At 27.7% G+C, this 7,102-nt stretch overlaps 1 pseudogene; it reads right to left on the reverse strand.

The window, feature by feature from the left end:
- Positions 1-273: 273 nt before the first annotated feature.
- The window catches only part of LOC120270355, a 10,139-nt pseudogene continuing 3,310 nt past the window's right edge, over positions 274-7,102 (reverse strand).

Consider the following 7,102-nt stretch of genomic DNA (forward strand, 5'->3'; position numbering starts at 1 on the left):
ATTAAAAATTTCTCCCTCTGATCTGTTTATGACGCGCGTATCTAAAACCCATTTAAATTTAAATAAACTATTTGTATTTATACTGTTTTGTTATGTTAATTGTAATTTTATTCGGTGCATGTATAAACAATTTTATCTTTAGTAATATGCAAGTATATATAAACAAAATTCTAAATGCTGCATATGAGTGTGAACTAGTATTTTAGTTATTGGAATTATTTTTACATATTTTTATTTTCTTTCCTTTTATATTGTCTTTCTTCTTCGCTCATGTCATGCCTGAACCCGGTTGGTCTGGACCTGATGCATGAATAAACCACCACAGACAGCCCCATAGACCTGTAAGGTCTCAGAACTTGATTTAGAGTAGATAAATTATAACAAATCAATCGAGTTATAGAATTACAGACTATAAATTACACAATCTAGGGATACAAAAAGTCTAAAATACAAAATATAAATACGAAAACCAAAACAAATACCCCTCAACTTCTACCACGTAAAAGGACATCATCGATTTACTGACAGCTTTTTTAGTCCACATTTGTCTACCACTTCTGATCTGATAAAGATTTGAAACAACTTTAATTATAAGCTCACTAGCCCAGTAAATAATCCAAAATATGAAAACAAAAACTCAAATATGAAATATACAGAATAATCCATACCAAAAAAAGAGTTTGCCAACATTTTTAATAGAAAGTAGGCAGGTAGCATAATCAGGTCAGATGTAATTATTAATTCACAAATATTGCAATCGGGGAATACCCGAACTAATAAAGTAACAAATTCTCAAATAACAGAATGTCTCTAAATTCATTATAGATGTTAGAGGTCATTTATTTATTCTCTGTGACCCAAGCTAGAATAATAGAGGTCATTTATTTACCCTTAATGACCCGAGATTGAATATCAGAGGCCGTTATCAACTTACCGATGGACCGAAGCGAAACTGCAGTCTCATTTTTCAGAAATTCTTATTGATAAGTCAATCTTTAACCCTCACTAAGGGAGTTCATTTGGAGACTAGAATATTCATAAACAAAAATTAACTAAAGTCCAAAAATGTCGAAGAGCTTTGCGCGTTTTCATGCAAGCAAAAATACATAAATAACATAATTGCTAGCCAGAGGAACAACCATTTTCACAAATAAATAATCCAGTAAAAACAAAAATTATTTTACTGAATAATCCAACGAATAAATGGTTAGATAAACAATTGTCCAACAAAAGTAAATATAATTCTAATAATAAGATAAAGAATAATTATAAATGTCTAACAACAACTAGAGGGGGCACGGGCGGTTAACGGGCCCGCCGGGCTCAACCCGCGGGTTCGGGTTGGCCTTTGGCCGACCCGTAACCAGCCCGCCATTTATGCCGACCCGTCAGCCGGGTTGGCCCGGCCGACCAGGCGGGTCACAGGTCACCTTGGAGGTGACTCGGACCCGGCTCGGGGCGCCTCCCAAAACCGGCGGGCCGGGCCGGAACCCGCCGGGTTCTTAATTAATTAATTATTTTTATTTGTTTAAATAAAATTATAAAATAATATTTAAAATAAAAAAATATGTGACAAAAATTCACAAAAAAACATTTAAGATAGTTGTTATTGCTTTTTATAGGCAATTAATATGGTCATTTGTTTTTTTATCCCTAACGATGTGGGACTAAATGTGAGTAGTATAAAATACATCTATTGTTTATATCTTGTAGTAAAGAAACAATATCAACTCAAAATAAATTGATGCATTCGTTAGAGTGATGTTGATATAAGTGTGTTGGTGTTATGAGGCCATGGGTTCAAACCTTGCCAACTAGTATATTTATGTATATATATGTTTTTGCCATAAATTAAATTAAAGTTTTAAAGTTTTTAAAATACTTATCATAATTTCAAATAAATTAAAATAATTAAAAACTTTTGTAGTTATTAATTTATTTTATTAAAAAACTTATTATATAGTGTTTTAATAACGTTTTTAAAAACAAGATATTAGTTGATGGGGATTAAATTTAAATATGTTAGATAATCATTAATTTTTGTTTTTTTAATATTATAAAATAGCTAAATATAGAAATGATAAATCTAACAAATTTTAAAATATTAATGGTTATGTTATAATATGACAATTGTTAATATAATCTTATAATTAATATTTTTTTATCCTAATGTAATATTAAAAATATATTGTTAATATGAAGATTAATAAAAAAATTTATAGTTAAAAAAATTTTATTTTTTTATAAACTATGTTGTAGGAAAAATTTTATTGATATGTTAAAAATTTTAATTTAATTATTTATTAATCAAGATTGAGTATTATGATTTTAACTTAATAATATGTTTAGGATTTTTGGAGGTTATATTAAAAAGAAATACATAAAAATTGTTGTAGAAGGAATTATACATAATTATGGTTTAACCACCCTAATTATAGAAACTAAATAGGATTATGGTTGAAGATTTTAGAGATAACATTACAAAGATAATAATATAATAACATGACGATGCTCAATATTTACTGATATCAATTATAAGATTTTAGGTTATATTTACTTTATTCCATGTACAAAATACAAAAAATATGTTTTAATTAATTAATGTTCACTATATATATATATATATATATATATATAATAAGTCAACATCAAATTTTGGATGAGTTGGTTAAAGCATATCTTTCTCAAGGAAAGGCCGCAAGTTCGAATCCTCTAAAGATTGTGAATTTTAATAATATTTTTGCTAAAAAAATTAAAAAAAATTGTAAACCCGCAGGGTTGGACCCGTGACCCGGGTCGCCGGTAGGGTTGGACTCGGGTGACCCGGCGGGTCGCCGGTTGGAAAAACCCAACCCGTAACCGGAGCCCTCTAACAACAACAATGAGTAAATTAAGAAAAAAATTTCAATCTCCAAAAAATAGGCAAGATAAATTAAGAGCAATAAAAATAGGCAAGATAAATTAAGAGCAATAAATAAATAAATAATGATAACGGAAATTTTGAAATTTATATTCATCAAAATAACAGGTGTAGATTACTTACCTAACAACAATCTATGCCACACCAACCCCTTACACTGAAATAAATGTGGCACCTCATAAGTTAAAAACCCATTTTAACTGGAATAAAATACTACTACAAAACAAAACCAAATTTACAAAACATGACTAACAACTTTTATACGAACTACAAGTTCAAAAAACAAGCATACAAGAAACATAAATACTCAAATATGCGGGTACAGTCGCTACATGACCACAACACAAACAAGTAGAAAGGAAGAAGACCCACTACAACCCTGGACTCAACCCTGATTGGCTCTATACTCACACATGGGATCTAGTAGGGTCCTGCTCTTACAATTGTAACACATTTCAGTTGGTTGATAGTGGCTCACTAATTTCAAATAATCCAATAAAAAGTATATAAATATCAATTGCTCAAATAAAGTTTTCAACTCTCACAGATACCAAATTTTGTATAATACTAGTTTTTTTAAAAGCATTAAAACATAAAACTCGTCCATCAAATCAATTTTCCAAGGAATATAATTTTCTTGTGAGAGACTGTCCTCCTAAGATCAACCGTTGGGCTTCACCCCCTCATCACAATCGAAAATAACATGTTTTCCACAACTGAAATATAAAACCACTCTTCAGTGGCTTAAAAACACTCTCCGACTTAGCCACAATGGCGACTAGGTTGAGAGTCGTGAAGGTCTTTGTAACCTTGACGTTATGTGGTGACTCCGGATTCTTAATGTGTATCTTATTAGGAATTCACACTCCCACTTGAACTGAACCAATAACTTAGCCGGTCTACACGCCACCTCAACAGGTTGGCTGTGAAGGCCGCCTACTATAGCAAAGAAGGGCTCCGCCCAGTCACCATCAAAACCTGTGGAAGCTCAATAATACAATACATGCATAATACTTGTAAAGTTCAGATCCAGGACACCATACCTATACTAAGAATGAAAACCGATTCCACAGGCATTGATGGTAAAAGCATATCAAAATGTACACACAGTTTCACAAATCATTTCAAAATCAAGGCATAACCATTAAAATAAATACCTTAAATGAATAATTAAGTCATATATACAAGTATATATTTTACATTTACAACTTTATAAATGTTTTAAATTAAAATTTTTTTTTCACAACTCTATTTAAATTTTGCAATTGTTTTTATATATAATATTTTACATTTTAGACCTTATAATTTTTTTAAATTAATTTTTTTTCTCACAACCTTATTTAACATTTACAATGGGTTTTTAATATAATATTTTACGTTTAAGTCCTTATATTTTTTTAATTTAAATTCTTTCTAACATATATCATTTTCAATAAAAAAAAGCACATATATATCATATTCTAAATGGATGAAAAGGATAATATATATTATAAAAATATTACGACAATCACATATTACGAATGACTACTTGGACCAAGTGCATTGGGACAATTCCGACGATTATGACCTTCATTTTGACATAAACCACAACACTTCTACTGACCGACTTCTCTTATATCCATTTCATTACGAATTCTTGTAGATTTAGGACATTCTTTCAAAGGTCTTCTCTTATGTGTTTTTTTTAATTGAAAACGATATATGTTAGAAAGAATTTAAATTTAAAAAATATAAGGACTTAAACGTAAAATATTATATTAAAAAACCATTATAAATTTTAAATAGGATAGTGAGAAAAAATTTTAATTTAAAAAAATTATAAGGACTAAAAACATAAAAATATTATATAAAAAAACATTGTAAAAATTTTAAATAGAGTTGAGAACAAAAAAATTAATTTAAAAATATTTATAAGGTTGTAAATGTAAAAATATCATATATAAAAACTATTATAAAAATTAAAAAGAAAAATTTAATAATAACTCTATGTGCAAAAAGGTACCATGCATGGTACTTTTTGTACATTTTAGTAATTAATTTAAAAAATACCTATTTTGGTAAATAATTAAAAAAATGCAATAATTTAGCCTGTGAATGAAGTTATTATTTTACTGAATTTATTTTTTTATTTTTTTATTTTTTTATTTTTTTAATATTTTTAATAAAAATCCCTATGCATAGACTAATGAAACTTTGAAGAAACACAGATACAACTCAACAACACAATAATAATGAAAACAAAGGGAAAAACTCAGGGCTCGTTTGGTATTGTTGTCAAATTTTTTTTTTTTTTTTGCCAATTCCAAATTTTAGAAACAAAATAAGAAAAACATGTTTGGTAAGGTGTTTTTGTTTCCAAAAATTTTGAAAACAACACCCATATTTCCAAAAAAAGTGAAAACAAACTTTTTTTTATGTTTTCAACTTTTTTGAAAACATTTTCATAAACTCTTCCTTCCACAATGAAACCTTTACACTTCTACTCCTCTCTTTCTCTCTTAATTTTTAATTCCTTTTATTATTTATTTTTATTTTTAAAAATTTCATTTTTTTCTACAAATTAATACTAATAATTTTAAAATATATATATTTAAGAAAAATATTTATAAAAATTTATTATTTGGGCTTGATATTTTACAAATTATTTTATATAGTATAAAAAATTATATTTTCATAATGTATTTATGAAAATTATTGTTTTACCCTTGATTTTTATAAACTAGGATAAAACATATAATATATATATATATATTATCTTTTATTTTTTACAGAAATAAAATAAAAGTAAAACAAAAAAACAAAAACAATGCCTAACCACCATCAGCTATTGATTTTACAAGATATACACTCTCTATGGATGAGTCATAAGACAGATGTCATGCTTTAAACTAACTAACCGCTTATACCGCTTATAAGCCCACTTGCCTCGAACTTACTCCACTGATCAGATGACTCAATTTCAGCCCTTCATTCTAATTCCAGCTTCTCATCCAATTTCCCTCAAAAAACTTTAACAAAACTGAAACTTAAACTTACACAAAGACAAACATAACCACACAAACATGGAAATAAACAGAAGCATTTCTGCACCCTCTCTTCTCTTCAATCAACTGACAACATAGACTTGATATTTTAGATAAATAATTAGTTTTCTCCAATGCCTCAAATATTATAGTCGATGCCTAATTTTGTAAAAAAATTATATTTACTTTCAAAATGTTATTTGTGTCTAAAATAACTATTTCACAAATATTTATACATAAATAATGGTTGTGCTCATAATGTAAGTGTGATGTATATTCATGAGTTTCAATCTCATTAATCTCATAGCTTAAGCATGCATCTGTAAGTAAATATTAAAGAAACTTAAAAGCTCATTTTTTTCGTATTATTTTTATTTCATCCCCAAATCATTAAAATTTAATTTGCCAAAAAAAAATGAATTAAGTACCATTTTTTAGCTACTTTCTAGACATTTAAATTAAAAATAAGTTTCAACTACATGTATGTAGTATATGTATATATAATTTTCGATTGCAGTATACATAATCCTCTCATTTAGCATTGAACACTTTAAACACTATTCTTATAAATAAGGATTTTTTTAAAAAAATATAAAATTTATCATTGCCTAAAAACCTTTATATAAACTTTTTAATTATTTTTAAAACCCTTTATAAAAACCAAACCCTTAAGGTTCACTTTTAAATGCCAACTACTAATCGAGCTGAATATATAGATGCATGCATGTAGAACTTATTTTAACTTAATGATAAATACATCTTTTTCAATAAAAGATATCCATTGAGTTGAATAATTTTTATTTGAAAAAACATAGAAATAAAAGGAAGAAAAATTGACCTCTGGTGACCGGAGCTCATTTGTTGCAATAGTAACGACAAATAACAATAATAGAAAAAAAAGAAATGGAAGTGAGTATTGCACGATAGAACATAGAATGCGAAATATACGGTAAACTATAGTTTGTATGAATATTTAGAATCCTAATATGAATAATAGGCGATAAGCCCTTTTTATATGAATATAATACCGTCTAGAAACGATCTTGGAGCAGGATGTATAATATATGTATAATATGAGAATAGTATAAAAATTTCGGGATGAGCGAGTGTATGAAAGCGAGTATAGTGAATAATACTTATCGGGGGAGGGATTTGAGCC

This window comes from Dioscorea cayenensis, chromosome 10 (assembly GCF_009730915.1).
Source record: "Dioscorea cayenensis subsp. rotundata cultivar TDr96_F1 chromosome 10, TDr96_F1_v2_PseudoChromosome.rev07_lg8_w22 25.fasta, whole genome shotgun sequence".
Classification (NCBI taxonomy): Eukaryota; Viridiplantae; Streptophyta; class Magnoliopsida; order Dioscoreales; family Dioscoreaceae; genus Dioscorea; species Dioscorea cayenensis.